This window comes from Lynx rufus, unplaced genomic scaffold (genome assembly GCF_022079265.1).
Source record: "Lynx rufus isolate CCGP_SWC_20201006 ecotype Redwood Valley unplaced genomic scaffold, mLynRuf1.p SCAF_2, whole genome shotgun sequence".
NCBI classification, from domain to species: Eukaryota; Metazoa; Chordata; class Mammalia; order Carnivora; family Felidae; genus Lynx; species Lynx rufus.
Genome location: NW_025814834.1, coordinates 201,147,637 through 201,165,824, shown reverse-complemented (window position 1 = coordinate 201,165,824; position 18,188 = coordinate 201,147,637). Strand labels below are relative to the sequence as shown.

The 18,188-nt window shown below is 42.9% G+C and overlaps 1 long non-coding RNA gene, 2 other non-coding genes and 1 pseudogene across 4 annotated transcripts; 3 read left to right on the top strand and 1 right to left on the bottom strand.

Moving 5' to 3' along the window:
- Positions 1-1,727: 1,727 nt before the first annotated feature.
- LOC124514382 (FAU ubiquitin-like and ribosomal protein S30) lies at positions 1,728-2,763 on the bottom strand (annotated as a pseudogene).
- Positions 2,764-7,189: 4,426 nt separating this feature from the next.
- On the top strand, positions 7,190-9,501 carry LOC124515115 (uncharacterized). Of its 2 annotated transcripts, XR_006962741.1 has the most exons (3): positions 7,190-7,227; positions 8,087-8,286; positions 9,107-9,501. It is a non-coding gene; the product is annotated as an uncharacterized LOC124515115 (long non-coding RNA). The 2 variants fall into 2 exon arrangements; XR_006962740.1 differs by lacking the exon at positions 7,190-7,227 and having other exon boundaries at positions 7,243-8,286.
- LOC124516796 (small nucleolar RNA SNORA73 family) lies at positions 7,937-8,141 on the top strand. Its single transcript, XR_006963187.1, has one exon. It is a non-coding gene; the product is annotated as a small nucleolar RNA SNORA73 family (small nucleolar RNA).
- LOC124516795 (small nucleolar RNA SNORA73 family) lies at positions 8,825-9,029 on the top strand. The gene has a single exon (XR_006963186.1). It is a non-coding gene; the product is annotated as a small nucleolar RNA SNORA73 family (small nucleolar RNA).
- Positions 9,502-18,188: the final 8,687 nt, after the last annotated feature.

Sequence of the window (18,188 nt, the reverse complement as noted above, 5' to 3'; positions counted from 1 at the left end):
CCCTGTAGCCTCACCAAATGACTCACTTTCCTCTTGTCACTTCAGAGACTGGCTTTGATTAGTACACCACCCTTTACCAAGAGTTCAAAGAAACCATGAGTCACAACTGTCCATGTCATTGGGTTCCACCAGCTCCCAGAGTTTCCTTCTCTTGCCCTCCAAAGACCAAACCCCACTGAGCTCCGAAGAGGTCTCAAGTTGCCATCTCTCTTTTGAGGTTAAGCATTGTCTACAGAAGGGTGTTTTGAAGGTGCACGTTGCTCAGTGTTTGCTGAAATGATGAATGAATTTACGGTCCTTGTAGATTTAGATTAGTGTGCCCAGGAGAGGGGGGACCGCAGCTGGAAACAAAAGTTTGAAAACACACTTTCAGAAAGGGCAAACGCAGTGGATATTGAATAGGAGGAGATGGGATAGGAAGCGTACCGTTGAGAGATAAGAACGTTCCACAAAGGAAAGCCAAGCCCTGAAACCAAAACCCAGCCTGAACCACCAATTTCAGCTCCAGGAGGCTCTAGGGTAGAGCAGGAACCACCAGCAATCTGGGCCACTTGTTTCATCGGTCTCTTGTGTGGATACCATTAATTTCTTCCCCCAAGAAAGCACAGAGGCCATTGGACAGGGACAAACACCCTCAGTTTTCCTCCATCTGGTACTGAAGAGGCACACACGCTCCACCATTCATTCATTCATTCACTCATTCAGTCAGTGTTTATCTCCTTCCTATCCACCACCCCTGGAAAAAACAGTCTTCCCTTATCTTTCTCTTAAACCTATCGCCCTACCTCCAGCTTTTCCTACACTCCCTCCACATAATCTATTCTAATGTTAAGCACCTCGCATTCCCTGTACAGTCCAAGCAGTTGAGCTAAATGAGTGACAGGTGCAGAAAAAAAGAAGTGATGTAGATGTAAACTGAATAGGCTTCTTGACATTGGCTTGTAACCTCTGGTCCGTATACCTGGTTTTCCATTTCTACAGCCATAGTCACTCAACTCATTAAAATCTAAACTAAATCCAAACTAAAATGGCTTTGCCTGAGGCCACCAGCAACTTCTCAGTTAACTGCCACATCCAAACTCTGTTTTCAGCTCTTAATGTATTTGACTAGTCTGCAGCTTTTGACGCTTTGGCCATGTCCTAAGTCCTCCAAACTTCTTCCTTGGCGTCTCAGACACTGCTGTCTCTCAGTTCTCTGACCATGCTTTCTCTGCCCTGCTGGCTCCTTCCCAGCATGCCATTCAAATGGGTTTTCATGTCTTCTCATTCCCTGTTCTCCCAAGGTGACATCAGCCACCACTCTTACTCTGACAACTTCAAAATCTTTGTCTGCAACTCAGATTTTGTGCTGGACTCCAACCCTACATCCAGTTGCCCTTTGGACATCTATACACCCAAATGTCCCCAAGGTAACTTCTGTGTACCTCCAACATGGACCTTACTGTCTACCTTCACAGCCTGCTTTCTCAATCATCAGAGTTAGCGACCACCACATGTTTACTCTCCTAAGCCTGATACTTTGTTATTATCTGCAAGTTCCCCTCTTTGCAGGTCCAGTGGGACAGTAAGTTCTGTGCATTCTCTGCCTCTGAAATGTCTCTTGATTCCTGTATCTCCTCTTGCCTTGTCTACCATCCAAGTTCAAAGCCAAAAGAATTTAATGGGACTTTATGACCTCTGATCTCTCTAATCTATCCTCCAATATTGCCACTAGAGTTACCTTTCTATTTTTTTTTTTCTGGACTAAGTGGCTTTATTGGGGAAAGCCAGGATTACAACAGACTTAAGAGTCGGCATTGGGCCCTTCTTCTTTCCAAAGGTGGGCACAACATTGACAAAACGCCGGTTGGCCAGTTGTACTGCATCCACCGCTTGGCTCGACCTGTCTTCTTCTTCTTCTTCTTCTCCTGTTTGGCCACCTTAGGAGTCTGCCCTCTTACTTTCCAAGCATGGGCCAGGGAACCACGGACTTTCCATCCAAGCATGCGGCTACTTCCAGAGTGGTCAGAGCCTCCGCTCCACACTGACCCAGGGTAGCCTCATCCTCTAGGGGTGTGCCTGCCAGGAGCCACGACTTGATCTTCTGGAGTGATGCCCTCCAGAGAGGCTACATGAGCCTTGATCTGGGCGACTGTCTCCTGGCCGGTCACCTTGAGGGTGTGTAGCTCCTGGGCGCAAAGAGCTGCACGTCGGTGACTGAACTACGGCCACTGCAGCTGCAACCACAAAGATGGAGTCTAGAAAGAGGAAGGAGGAAGGGCGCGCATGTCCTCACCACCTGCTGCGTGCTCTGTCACTGCTTAGAGTTACCTTTCTAAAATGCAAAGCTGGTCACAGCAATCCTTTACTTCAAAACTTATTGATCTCTAGCTGCCTGCAAGATAAAATTTTAACTCTTTGGCCTGGACTGCAACATATTTTATAATTCAGCCTTTGCCTACTTGCTGGTCTCGTGAAAAGTGCAGGCACCTTCTCCCTTCAGTGGACCTCATCAAGCTGACTTCTTTCCCTTCCCAGGAGACCGTAGTCCTGCTAGTTCCTCAGCCTGCAATGCTGTCATCATCCATACTCCACTCCTTTACTCCACCCCTTCAAGTTTGAGGTCAAATTTTAACTCCTAGGAAAGTTCCTTTAGCCTTGAGCAGATTGTTCAGTTGCTCTGTCCTCTGTGTTCTCAGAATACAGCATTCATCAAGTGATAGTATAATTTGCTGGCATGTCTATTTCTCCTACTGTGGGCTCTCGCAGACAGAAGTGTTTCATGTCGAGTCAGTACCTGGCTGGCTCAGTTGGTAGAGCCTGCAACTCTTGATCTCAGGGGTTTTAAGTTTGAGCTGCACTTGGGTGTAAGGATTACTTAAAAATAAAATCTTGGGGCACCTGGGTGGCTCAGTCACTGGAGCACCGACTCTTGGTTTCAGCTCAGGTCACGATCCCAGGATTGTGGGATCGAGCCCCATGTCACACTCCCCGCTGACAAGTGCAGAGCCTGCTTGGGATTCTCTCTCTCTGCTCCTCTCCTGTGTGCTCGCTCTCTCTCTCTCTACCAAAATAAATACTTTAAAAAATAAAATGTTTTAAAAAAAGTTTCATATCAGAGTCATCATTGTCTAGCACAATGCCTAGCAGATAAATCATATCCACTAAATAAATGTTGAATGAGGGATTGAAAAAGGAGCTGAATACTGGTAATATGGCCGGGGAAGGAGCAGGAGCAGAATTATTTGTCTTCTTTCTTTAAAAAAAATTTTTTTTTCAACGTTTATTTATTTTTGAGACAGAGAGAGACAGAGCATGAATGGGGGAGGGGCAGAGAGAGAGGGAGACACAGAATCGGAAGCAGGCTCCAGGCTCCGAGCCATCAGCCCAGAGCCTGACGTGTCTTCTTTCTTTTAAAGTACTGGTTCTCTTGGGGCACCTAGGTGGCTTGGTCTGTTAAACATCCGACTTCAGCTCAGGTCATGATCTCATGGCTCATGGGTTCAAACCCCGCATAGGGTTCTTTGCTGATAACTCAGAGCCTGGAGCCTGCTTAGGATTCTGTGTCTCCCTCTCTCTCTGCCCCTCCCCCACTCATGCTCTGTCTCTGTCTTCAAAAAAATGAATAAACGTTAAAAAAAAATGTAAACTGGTTCTCAAACATTTTGGTTTTGGAAATTTTTAAAAATTATTCAGAACCCCCAAGAACTTTTGTATCTGTGTGTGACTTCTATTGATACTTACTGTACTACAATTAAAACTGGGAAAAATTTTAAATATATAATTTATATAATTAATTATAATATAATGAAATATAATACATTTCAAAATAATAACCCATTACATGTTAACATTAATAATGGATTTTTATGAAAAATAACTTTTCCAGAAATAATCAGGGAGAAGAGTGGCACTGTTCTACATTTTTTTACAAATCTTTTTAATGTCTGATTTTTTTTTTAATTTTTTTTTAATGTTTATTTATTTTTGAGACAGAGAGAGACAGAGCATGAACGGGGGAGGGTCAGAGAGAGGGGGAGACACAGAATCCGAAGCAGGCTCCAGGCTCTGAGCTGTCAGCACAGAGCCCGACACGGGGCTCGAACCCACGAACCACGAGATCATGACCTGAGCCAAAGTGGGACACTAACCGACTGAGCCACCCAGGCGCCCCTTTAATGTCTGATTTAATAGAAGACAGCTCAATTCTCATATCTCCTCGTGTATTCAATCTGTTGCTATATATTGTTTTGGCTGAAGTAAATGAAGAAAATCCAATCCCACACAGATATATAGTTGGTAAAGATGTCAGCCATTCTTTCAAGTAAAATGGTATTTCAGGAAAAAGATGTGGCTATTTCAAAACAATCATAGAAGTGCTTTTCCTGGAGACAAATGCTCTACTTTTGCAGACCCCAAAGTACTTTATGTGTACTTCTCACTTTATCACACAAAATATTAAAAAGAGGGCCACTTGGGTGGCTCAGTTGGTTAAATGTCTGACTTCGGCTCAGGTCATGATTTCACAGTTCATGGGTTTGAACATCACGTCGGGCTCTGTGCTGACAGCTCAGAGCCTGGAGCCTGCTCTGGATTCTGTGTGTGTGTCTCTCTCACTGCCCCTCCCCACTCATGCTCTGTCTCAAAAACAAACAAACATTAAAAAAAATTTTGGGGCGCCTGGGTGGCTCAGTCGGTTAAGCGGCCGACTTCGGCTCAGGTCATGATCTCGTGGTCTGTGAGTTCGAGCCCCGCGTCGGGCTCTGTGCTGACAGCTCAGAGCCTGGAGCCTGTTTCAGATTCTGTGTCTCCCTCTCTCTGACCCTCCCCTGTTCATGCTCTGTCTCTCCCTGTCTCAAAAATAAATAAAACGTTAAAAAAAATTTTTTTAATATTAAAAAGATGCATAGTCAAAGGTTGAGAATTAATGAAATTAATGACTTTTATTTCTTCATCAACAGCATTCTTAGAGGAAGCTATTTTTAATTTGGTATAGATACGATTTATTATTGTGGTAGAAAAACACAGAACATAAAATGTGCCTTTGTGGGGGTGGGGTGGGGTGATGGGGGTGACAGGGGTGGCGCTGTCTGGCTCAGGCAGTAGAGCTCACGATTCTTGATCTTGGGGTTGTGAGTTCAAGCCCTATGTTGGGGATAGAGATTAGTAAAAAAATAAATAAGTAAACTTTAAAAAAAACATAAAGTGGGCCTTTTTTAAACCACTTTTAAGTATACAGTTCAGTAGTCACTATATGCACACTGATGTATAACAGATTTGCAGTACTTTTTCATCTTGCCAAATTGAAATTCTGTACCTGTTAAATAACACCTCCCCCTTTCCACATACCCCAAGTCCCTGGCAACCACCTATTTTCTAAGAATCAGAAACTGACTTTAAAAAAAAAATTTTTTTAATGTTTATTTATGTGTGTGTGTGTGAGAGACAGAGTGTGAGCGGGGGAGGGGCAGAGAGAGAGGGAGACACAGAATCTGAAGCAGGCTCCAGACTCTGAGCTGTCAGCACAGAGCCAGATAGAGGCTCGAACTCACGAACCGTGAGATCATGACCTGAGCCGAAGTCAGGCGCTCAACCGACTGAGTCACCAGGTGCCCCTAAACTGACTTTTTTTTAAACTGTAAATTTGTGATGATAAAGAATACAATACCGCTACAGTTTGGTGACAGGGCCTGAAAACATAATAACGGACCAGCAGTTTTATCCATTTCACTTTATGGTACAGAGTCAACACAGTGAAAAAGGCAAAGAAAGCCTAAGTATTACTATGAGATAGTTTTGACCTCATGGGCCCCCCCGCCCCCTCCAGAAGAGTCTCAGGGACCCCTGGGTGTGACAACTTTGCTTTGAGAACTATCTCCCTGGGCATGTTTCACATCTTAAAATCTAGGTAATAATACCAATGTCCTAGAATTGCTGTGATAGTAAGTAATGCACGTAAGGTATTCAGAACAAAATCTTTTTTTTTTTTTTTTTAATTTTTTTTTTCAACGTTTTATTTATTTTTGGGACAGAGAGAGACAGAGCATGAACGGGGGAGGGGCAGAGAGAGAGGGAGACACAGAATCGGAAACAGGCTCCAGGCTCTGAGCCATCAGCCCAGAGCCCGACGCGGGGCTCGAACTCACGGACCGCGAGATCGTGACCTGGCTGAAGTCGGACGCTTAACCGACTGCGCCACCCAGGCGCCCCTCAGAACAAAATCTTAAAGGAAGAACACTATAAATGTTTCCACTCATTGTAGCCCGGCTGTGATGGCTCCATGTTAATTTACCTAATATCTATTTGCTTAATATCACATTCAAAATTCTATCACAGGGGTGCCTGGGTGGCTCCGTGGGTTCAGAGACTGACCCTTGATTTCAGCTCAGGTCTTGATCCCAGCGTCATGGGGTGGAGCCCCCAGTCGGCTCCTACTGTGTGGAACCTACTTAGGATTTTGTCTCCCTCTCCCTCTGCTACACAACCCCACTCTTGCACTCTCTCTCTTGAAAAAAAAAAAAAATTCTATCACATTTGCAATATTTCATATGTAATATGTATCTTCAGGATTCTTTACTTGCCTACTTCTTTATATTAGGTGAGCGTGTGTTAAAATATACTTAATGTAAAATTTACCTTTTTAATGTTTAGGTGTACAGTTCAGCAGTATTAAATACATCCATTGTTGTGTATAGGAGGCTTTTAACTTTAGCCAATTCCTGTAGAAGCATTTGTCTTATTTACCTGCGCATTTATCAAATGTTTATTTCAGATGCGACAGGGGAGATTCAATCACTTTTGAGATTCTGCATTTCTCTACACGGCTTTTTCAATTTCGCATACAATTACGGCAAAGTGGGGTGTTTTTATTGGCGAGTTTCTTTAACTGTACATTCTCCAGACTACGTTAGTTGACTGCAGACAATTAAATTTACTACTCAGCACATACTTACCGGGCTACATACTTCTAAACTCAGTTTCTCTAATTTACATTCCCCAGCAAGCTCCCCGAGCGCGAAGGGCCTATTATCGCGAGAAACCGCCGAGCCAGGTGGGGGGCGAGGGGAGGCTTCAGTCGCAATGGATTCCCAGCACCCTTAGCGAATTTCCGATTCCCTTACTGCGCATGGTACGGCGCAGGCGCAATAGAGATACCTTGACTTACACGCGCTTCAGAAGGTATAAATAAGGATGCCTTGCGGGTTGTTCGGTCCTTTCGAGAAAGCAAGCGCCACTGTGTTGGGGTTGGTGAGTGTCTTTACCCGCTCGATTCGTTAGCTCTACGTCTAGTCTCTCAGGCCAGCCAACCAGCTTTTCCTGTGGACATCGTACTGTTTAAAAGGATTCTTCTCAGCGGTGTCTGTGCTAACTACACTTATTTGTGCAGCGGGGCTGGGCCGAATGTAGGCCGCGGAGGCCTTGCGAGCCGCGCGCGGGTCTTACCCATAGCGGAGGAGCGCGAGCGCGGAAACCTCCAGGGCTGTTACCTCCCGCGTCGGGACGCTAAATGCGCGGCCCGCCCTCTCGCTATTGACCATCGCCGGTTTATTAACTTGCCTCCTAGGAGGCGGTGGAGTTGCACGGAAGACATTTTATTTCTGACCCCCATCGGAGTTCCAGAATTGATTTCGAAACGGACGGATCTTAATCCTGCTGCTAGTTGATTTGTGATGTAGGGTGGTTTCACGACTGTAGATCGGTTTATACATAACGAGGCATAACTGTGGTCTCGGCTCTGCATTTTTCTGGCAGTAGTGCTAATCGCCTGTTGGGATTTATAGATAGGTTTGGGGTATCTGGTTGGCAGTTCATTTAGATTACTGGCATGAGACTGCTGATAACTCGAATTTCGTTGCCCGTTTGGAATTCAGGTTTCACCTGGGGAATTGGGGAAGTCGTCAGCTGGTTGAAACTTGTTTCTAGCTCAGTAGTCTGCAAGTTAAGTAAATTACAGTGACCAACGTGGATACTCTCGGGAGGTCACTCTCCCCGGGCTCTGTCCAGGTGGCGTAGGGGAGCATAGGGCTCTGCCCCGTGACGTACAGTCCCTTTCCACGACGTTGGAGATGAAGCCGGGCCTTGAGTCTGCGCCTGCATATTCCTACAGCTTCTCAGAGTCCTGTGGACGATGACTGAGGAGACAAACCATGCAGGAAACAGTTCTTAGAGCACCCCCTATCTGGAGCTAGATTGATGGGAAATGAAAGAAAATTCTGCTCTTAATCAGCTGCTGTTCTACTGGATTAAGCTCTCTTACCTACCTTGTTTTGCAGCAGTTGCTCAGGATTCCAGATAATTTGATTTGGGGTAAGTAAACCAAAGGATTTGGGGTAAGAATTGTTTCTGACTTGCCAGTGTTTGCCTGTCAACATTTAATCATTCCAGCGGGGTTCCTTTTCATGAATGTGCTCTTGCCATTTAATACATCCAGATAGTAACTTTGACGTTTTTGCTGGCATGTCAGCAGTTTCATAGATTTATGCTCATGTCTGGGAAGATAGCCTTTTATAGCCAGTAAAAATTATTTTCATATCTTTAGTTGTGTGATGGGGTAGAAACTTCTGCTTTGCTAATGAAAAAACTGCGTTTGGGTGGCTTAACCAAAGTCTGTCCATGGGAGCCAAGGATTTATTCTCTGGTACAGACCCTTTCCATGACAATGGAAATGAAGGGGGGCATATGCACCTGAATATTCCTAGGTCAGTGAATAAGATAAACCTTGGGAAAGGTAGTAGTAATGACTGGTTTTTAAACAGGCTTACCTCAAATTCACTTGTGTAATAAGGGATGGAGGAAAACGAAATCTCTTAAATACTTTGAGGGTGGTGCTGTTTAATTGGTCATTCCAACGTGGATACTCTCGGGAGGTCACTCTCCCCGGGCTCTGTCCAGGTGGCGTAGGGGAGCATAGGGCTCTGCCCCGTGACGTACAGTCCCTTTCCACGACGTTGGAGATGAAGCCGGGCCTTGAGTCTGCGCCTGCATATTCCTACAGCTTCTCAGAGTCCTGTGGACGATGACTGAGGAGACAAACCATGCAGGAAACATCTAATGAAAACTAAAAGGAAAGTTTTTAGTGAGGTCTTCAATAGGAGTCTGATCCTCTTTTTTGTTTGCTTTCATTTAGGATTGAAGAGGAGCCTCACCTTACATTGGCAGTCGACACTTTATGCTTTGGGGTACTTTATTTACTTGGCAGGGACAGTTGGTGAAGTGGATGATAAATGTTTTTGTAAGCTAAGCCTGGAGGTTTAGAAGCTTGAGCACATTTGACCCCTTTTTAAAATTGCCCTTAAGGGAAACTCAAGGGGGAACAGTAGGTTTTTAAGCTTAATTTAAGAGAGAGCAAGTATGTGGGAGGGGCAGAGGGGGAGAGAATCCCAAACAGGCTCTACCCTATCAGCATGGAGCCTCAACTGAGATCATGACCTGAGCAGAAATCAAGAGTCTGACTGAGCCACCCAGCACCCTGATCCATGTGTTTCTGATGTACTTATGGATTACAATAAAGATGACTGCATATTTGTGTGGCTCTTTTTTATGTGGAAACATGACTGACAAGGCCCTGAGCTTGTCTTGTATATGCTGGCACTTGTTTACTTGGGAAAATGTGTTGGTTCCTACCAGTTCCCTAGTGTGCAGGGAAGAGCTTCCTGGTTGCATTCAAAGGTGGGTAATGCTTAGGACACCTAAGGAATTAGGTGAGAGACCAACCTACTACAGTTGGCCACTAGACGGGAGATCTGGGTTACTGATAGACCAAGCCTAATCTTCAGTTTCCCCACAGTGTAGTACAGGCAAGTTAACCTTAGCAAATACCTGATTGGACATAAACGGCAAAATCCCACCACTGTTAGCTAGTTAGCCTCTACTGCCATTGTTCCAAGTAGTGTACTTCAGCCTGAGAGAATTGTCATCCTGCTTATGATGTGAGGCTGAGTCACAATGGAAATCTTGTCAAGCACAGGCACTGACTGCCAGCGTTGGAAACTAGTCCAGGCCCTGAAGGATGGGAACCATCTAGAAGGTAGAGTCTAGTTCCTGGGTGGGACTAAATGAACATACAGTGGGGAGGGGGACTGTAACAGCCTCCTGCCCATTTAGAAGCCATCAAGGTGATTGAGGAGATTAGAGATGATTTGAGTCCTAGCCCAAATTTTTGGAATGTCGAGGCAGACTGCTTCACTCCTTTGAGCCCCAGATGATAGAATTGGAGGTAGTTAAACCATGATTGTGGAGAATCTGGGAGAGCTTGCTGGGCCTACTAAATTTTTTAATGCTTATTTTTGAGAGTGCAGGAGAGGGGCAGAGGGAGATACAGAATGCAAAGCAGGCTCCAGGCTCTGAGCTGTCAACACAGAGCTTTGACTCAGGCTCAAACAGATCATAACCTGAGCTGAAGTCGGACACTGAGCCACCCAGATGCCTCTTGATGGGTTTATTTTTAAGGAGTACCAACTTAAAAGGTCATCTTGAACAAGGGTTCTTGCAATGCTTACCTCTGCCAGGCACTGTTCTAAGCATTTTGGCATGTATTCATCACAATTCTGAGGTATTAGTCTAACAGGCTGATTGCCTAAGCCCACAAGTAGGAAGCAGCCTCTGCAACTATCCCCTTCTTGCACACTTGCTGGGAGGGAGCCTGTATAGCCAAAAGTCTCCTCTTTGGTATCATTGTCACATCTGCAGTCTGTGCAGGAGGTGCTCAGTAAAATGAAAAGTGTTCTTTTCCTCCTACAGCTAACCTGGGGATTTACAGTTTTTAGTACAAATTCTCAGCATAGGGCCGGGTAACCTGCTGGGCAGGAAATACGTGCATTTTTTTCTCTTTATGTCCAAAGTGTAGCTGAAGCAAAGCTGTTGGCAGTTTTCTAGGCCCCACCCTTTCTGCCAAACTTCTTGTAACCTACCTGCCTGCGGGCTTTTTCTGCAAGTAGGCATTCCTAGCAAACTTGGGAGTCCCGAGACAGTCTGGGTTTGAATCCTAATACCAATTGCTGCTCACGCGACCTTGGGCAAACAATTTAACCTCTCTGCCTCGATTTTCTCATCCATAGATAAAAGTACCTACCTCTTGGGGTTTTAGTGAGATTTAAATGAGTTAACATTTGTAAAAAGCTTACAGTCTCATAAAAGTACAATGAGCTTGTTAAGTATTACAGCAAACAACCTGGGATATCGTATCCAATAAATCTTGTTGAATGAATAAAGTCTACCATCACTTACTATTCAGGCTTACCTCAGAACCAACCCTATCTTTCCAGGAGAGATTAAGGGATTAGAAACTTGCTCAAGATCATCTAAGTAAGGAGCAGAACCAGGATTCGAACCTAACTCCTAAACCATAATATGATAAGCTATTATGTTACTAGCTTTAAACAAGACAGTGTAGTGATGTGCATACGTAATTTAATATTCCACATACCTCTATAAAGAAGGTACTCTGTGCCCATTTAGCAGATGAGGACAACTGAAGTTGGGAGGATATGTGGAATTTGCCCACGTTATACAGCCAGTAAGTGGCAGAGCATGCATCTGAGCAAGGCAACTGACTGCAGAACCTATTCTCAACCTATATTATATCATGCCTCAAAAAATACTATTTCCACCTGGTTTAAACCACTTTTTGGTATTAAGCTAATGTAACCACTACACCCTAAAACCTCAGTTTCAGTTGTAATTAATTATATACCCATGTGCCTGGTTTTACTCAACACTGGAAAATAAAGTGGAAATGAGTAGTTTTTTGGGGAGTGAAAGTCCTTCCTCAACCATGCCTCTCCCTTACCCCCATTTCTTCTATCTTTGTGTATGTCTTTCCCTCTAATGGATGGGACCCACATCTTAATGATAGTACCTGACATTTGAGTAGGATTTGCCATGAACTAGGCATTTTTTCATCCTTACAAGAGCCCTATGCAATGCAGGGAATCTTATTAAATCCATGTTATAGAAAAAGAAGACAATCAAGATCAAGGTTATATCATTTGCCCAAGGCCACACAGAGTGAAACTTGAAGGTCTTGGTCTCTACAACCTGAGCTCTTAAGTTTATCTTGAGAGAGGATGAGCACACATGAAGGAGGGGTGGGGGGGCAAGAGAGCCCCAAGTAGGCTTCCAGCTCAGTGCTCAATTCTACAACTTCGAGATCACGACATGAGTGAATATCAAGAGTCTTATGCCCAACTGACTGAGCCACCCAGACACCCCTAGAACCTGAACTCTTAACCACTGTCTTCACTTCCCCTTCTCATAAGCATTAGCACCTTGAGCATTTCATCATGATAATTAGCATTCTGATGTGATTATTTTTCAAACTGATGTCCGTCTAACCCAACAGTTGGATCCTCAAGAATGGAACCATATTTGTAAGCTCAGTTCCTATACTATGCCTGGCAATAGCAAACACTAGTTGATAATTTTGTTGTTTTTCTATGTTCTGTTCCATTGATTTCTGCTTTTATCTTTATTGTTTTCTTTTGATTAGGTGTAGTTTGCTTTTCCTTGTTTCTTTTTTTTTTAATTTCTTTTTCAACGTTTATTTATTTTTGGGACGGAAAGAGACAGAGCATGAACGGGGGAGGGGCAGAGAGAGAGGGAGACACAGAATTGGAAACAGGCTCCAGGCTCTGAGCCATCAGCCCAGAGCCCGACGCGGGGCTCGAACTCACGGACCGCGAGATCGTGACCTGGCTGAAGTCGGACGCTTAACCGACTGCGCCACCCAGGCGCCCCGCTTTTCCTTGTTTCTTAAGGTGGAAGCTGATGTCACTCATTTGAGAGATTTCTTTTTTTTCATACAGGCATTTAGTGCTGTTAGTTTCCCCCAAATATTGCTTTAACAATATCCCACAACTTCTGGTGTATTGCGTTTTCATTTTAATTGAGTTCAAAATACTTTCAAATTCCCTTTTGATTTCTTTGATCTATAGGCTATTTAAAAGTATATTCATTTTTAAATATTTGGGGGTTTTCCAAAGATCTTTCTGTTACTAGTTTCTACTTTAATGTCAGTGTCGTCTAAGAATATACTTTGTATGACTTGAATCCTTTTAAATTTACCAAGACTTGTTCTATGACCTAGACCATGGTCTATCTTGATAAATGTTTCATGTGCACTTCAATATGTATTTTACTTTGTTTGAAGAAAGCAAGGTGGAATGTGAAGAAAGGTGAAGCATTCGATAAATATCAATCAGTTCAAGTTGGTTACAAGAGTTGTTCAAGTCTCCTGTATCCTCACTGGTTTTCTACTTTTTCTATCAATTATTGAGAGTTATCAAAATCTTCACCTATATTTGTGGAGTTGTCTATTTCTTCCATAAGTTCTATCAGTTTTTGGTTCACATATTGAAGCTCTGTTATTAGTTGCATATATGTTCAGGATTATGTATTTTGAATAATTGACTCCTTTATCATTTATGAAATTACTTTATTTCAATAATATTCTTTGCTCTGAAATCTACTCTGTTATTAATATAACTGCTCCAGCTTTCTTTTGACTAGTGTGACAGAGGATGTCTTTTCTATCCTTTTACCTTTAAACTATTTGTGTATTTATATTTTTAACATATTTCTTGGGGTGCCTGGGTAGCTGAGATGGTTAAGTGTCTGACTCTTGATTTCAGCTGGGTTAGGATCTCATGGTTCGTGAGTTCCAGCCCTGCACTGGGCTCTGTGCTAACAGTGCGGAGCCTGCTTGGAATTCTCTGTCTCTTGCCCTCTCTCTGCCCCTCCCCCACTGTCTCTCTCAAAACAAATAAACATTTAAAAAACAAACTATTTCTTGTAGGCAGTGCATAATTGGGTCTTGCCTTTTTTAATTTATTAGGATAATCTCTGCCTTTTAATTGTAGTGCTTAGACCATATTTTTGTATGATTAACGTTTAGGTTTGAGTCTTATCTTAAATATGTTTTCGACTTATCTATTCTTTGTTCCTTTTTTCTTCTTAATCTACCTTTTTTTAAAAAAAGAATCAACTAAGGATTCTTTTTTGTTTGTTTCTTTTGGGGGGGTTGGGGCAGAGAGAAAGGGAAACTGCATTGTCAGCACAAAGCCTGATGTGGTGCTATAACCCACAAAGCATGGGCTCATGACCTGAGCAGAAGTCAGTCAACCAACTGAGCCCCCCAGGTGCCACTCTTATTCTCCCTTTTAAAAAATGAGTAACTTTTTCTGATTCCATCTTACCTTCTTTGTTGGCTTACTGGCTATAACTTTGTTTTATTATTTTTGTGGTTGCTCTAGAGTTTACAGTATACATCTTCAGATTATCAGATTCTACATTCAATTGATATTGTATCAATTCATTCACTTATGATAGTATATCATATATCATATCATTTACTCACTTATGACAGTAAAAGAACTTTATGTTGTCACCCCACAGTCTTTGTTATTGTTGTCATGTATATCACTTTTATATATGTTTTTATATATGTTATAAAACCCATAATACATTTTTTTTGTCTAAACAGGAAACTATCTTTGTTAAAGTTTTTTTTTAATGTTTATATTTATTTTTGAAGGAGAAAGAGATGGAGAGGGGACAGAAGAGTGAACGGGGGAAGGGCAGAGAGGGAGGGAGACACAGAATCAGAAGCAGGCTCCAGGCTCTGAGCCGTCAGCCCAGAGCCCGACGCAGGGCTCAAACTCACGGAGTATGAGATCGTGACCTGAGCTGAAGTCGGACGCTTAACCGACTGAGCCACCCAGGCGCCCCTAAAAAATTTTTTAAAAAATGAAGGTGAAATAAGGTATTTTCCAGTGCTCTTCATTCCTTTGTGTAGATGCAGATTCTCATCTGGTATCACTTTCCTTCTGCCCAAAGGTCTTTTTTTTTTTTTAAGTTTATTTACTTATTTTGAGACGTTTAACCAACTAAACCACCCAGTCATCCCCAAAGTTCTTATTTTAACATTTCTTTTACAATGGTTCTACTGGTGATGAATTCTTTCAGCTTTCATATGTCTGAAAATACCTGATTTTCACCTTCATTTTTGAAAGATGTTTGCGCTGGATATACCTTATGACATACAATTTTGCTGGAGTACTTTTTTAATTTTTATTAAAAAAAAACTTTATCTTTTTTTTTTTTAAGTTTATTTATTTATTTATTTATTTTGAGAGAGATGGGGGAGAGAGAGAGCCGAGGGGAGCAGAGAGAGAGAGAGAATCCTAAGCAGGGCTCACCTGCGGGGGGGTGCTTAATGGGGGAAGGGGGGGTCTTGATGGAGGGGGGTGGGGGCCTCAAGGGAGTCTTGAACCCATGGATTGTGAGATCACGACCTAAACCCATACCAAGAGTTGGACGCTTAACAGACTGAGCCATCCAGGCTGGAGTGCTTTAGAGATGTTGCTCCATTGTCCCCTTGTTTGCATTGTATCTTTGTCTTTGTTCCTCTGCACATAACATGTTGCATTATATCCTTGCCTCATTTCTCTGTATATAACATGTCTTTTTTCTGACTGCTTTTACGATTTTCTGTCATTGGTTTTAAGCAATTTGATTTTGATGTATCTTGTTTCTTGTGCTTGGAGCTACTCGAGCTTCTTGGATTTTGTGTTGGTTACAGTTCTCCAGAGAAACAGAACCAACTGGATGTATGTGTGTGTAAATGGATAGATAGAGATTTATTTTAAAGAACTGGCACACGTAGTTGTGGGGACTGCCAAGTCTGAGATCTGTAGGGCACTTTGGCAGGCTAGAAATTCCAGCAAGAGTTGGTGTTGTAGTCTTGAGCCTACATGCAGTCTTGGCAGAATTCCTTCTCATAAGGTCTTCAACTGATTGGATGAAGCACATCCACATTATAGGAGGTAATCTGCTTTCCTTAAAGTCTACTGATTTAAAGGTTATCATCTCTTAAAAATACCATCACAACAACATCTAGACTGGCATTTAACTAAACAGCTGGGCACCATAGCCTAGCCAAGTTGACATATACAACTAACTATCATGGGGCGTTTGGGTGGCTGAGTCAGTTAAGCCTCCAACTCTTGATTTTGGCTCAGGTCATGATCTCACTTGGGATTCTCTCTCTCTGTCTCTCTCTGCCCCTCCCTTGTGTGCTCACTCTCTCAAAATAAATAAATAAACATTAAAAAAAATAACTATCACAGATCTGTAGGTTCATAGTTTATACATTTTTAAGCTGTCATTTCTTCATATATTTTCTGTCCCCAGATCCTCCTTGCTTTCCTGTATATTTGGCCACTTAAAGTTATTCCATACCTCACTAATGCTATTTTCAATTTTTTTACATTCTTTTTTCTCTGTGTCTCATTTTGGATAATTTCTATTGCTGTGCCCTAAAGTGTACTAATCGTTGTTTCCACAATATCTAATCTATTGTTAATCACATCCAGTGTATTTACAATCTTCGATATTGTCAAGAAATTCACTTTGGGTCTTTTTATATCTTCCATATCTCTACTTAACTTTTATGCATATGGAATACAGTTATAATAACTTTCAGTGTCCTTCACTTCTATCATTTGAGCCAGTTCTGGGCCAGCTTCAATTGATTGTTCTTATTATGGTTTGTGTGCAATAAGTGAAATAAATGATAGAATGTAAAAAATAATTAAAATTAATATTTCGGCTCAGAATAGGAAAAGATAAGTGGGGTCAAGGAAGTCCTCACAGAGATGGGGCCTGAATTGAGCCTTAAGTTATATCAAGAGCTCAGCAAGGCAGGAAGGAAGACACTTGGTAGGGGAAACAGCCCCAATAAAGGTGAGAAGGTAGAATGAACATGGGCACCTTCAGAGTACAGCGCAGAGGCTAAGGAGAGAGTGGGAAGTCAAACAGCTTGGGGCAATTGCTGCCTGGTGCTCCGAGTACAGCACTGAAGAAATACCCGAGTCTTTAAAGATTTGTATGCAGGGCAAGTTCTCAGAGCCATGATTTAGGGTGACTAATGGGGATCTAGGTGGAACAAAATGGAGGGGAAGGGACGTGAGTCAGGAGCAGAGGCCAGGAGGGTGGTGCTTTAGACCAGAGGGGCAGCAACCGAAACATGAAGAGGAGAGAAGAGGGAAGAATCAGAAAATAAGTTAAGGATTGAATCTTTACTTCTCAGAGAACCTTACTCTTGGCTGTAAGAATGAAGTGGGGGGGGGGGGGGGAGAGGTCTAGATGCGTACATAACATGTTTTATTTTAGGTGTGGGGTCTTCTGGGAAGAGATAGCTGAAACTTAGGGTGGAGGTCAGAACCAGACCAAATGGACTGCCCTCTCAGTTAAAAGATGATGGCTCCAGGCTGAACAAGAGCTCTGGTCCCCTTTACCACTTGTGTGCTGACCCCAGAGAACTTGCCTCACCTTTGAACCTCATTTTTCTCATTTTCCAACTATCGTGAGGTTTTGTAAGGAACAAATGAGCTCATGGACATGGGTGGATGTGTTTCTGTAGTTAACAAAGTAAACAGTTTTACAAAATGGGTGATAATAATCATTTTTATAATTACATTAAGCCACGGGAATGAGTAAGATCTTGGAAGAAGAACGCAGAGAGAGAGATCAAACATCCAGGGTTAAAACTTGGAGAAATCACACAGTATATCATCTAAAAGAGGAGTCCATGATGGAGGCAGAGGTAAATTTGGAGAGGTAAGAGACCCTGAATATGGGGAGTCCTTTGGGATGGGTTCTGCATAGTAGGAGAAATTCAGTTGGTAAATACTCACCAAAAGTATCCATCTAGAGTTCAGGTATGATTGAATGACTTTCAGAGTCAGAATCAACACGAAATGGAGAAAATACCCTTCTGCAGAGGTCCCTGTCCTGACCTCAGAAACCCTCCAGACACAATCAAATGGCCTGAGAAGTCACCTCAGGGAACATCTGGAATCTTGAACTGTTTGTATCCACTGAAGAAGGAGTGTATTAAGAGAGCATAGTCAGCTTGGTGCCTATTTTCCATCTCCAGCTCCCAACCCCAATTCATAGCCCCACATTCTTTCTTCGCTGGTCTCCCTCACTTCTCTTGCTCCCCCCACTCTTGGTTTCTCCTTCTGCCAAGTCCATTCTCCATTTTGCTCTAAAACAAATTCTGCTCGTGTCACTCCCATGCTCAAATCCCTTCCCTAGTTCTTCACTGCCTCAGGATAGAAGCTGTACTCCTTGGATACACTAGGCCCTGCATCATGATCTGACCCTTGCTCTCTAGTGTTCTCTGCTCACTCCCATAGGCACCCTCTGCC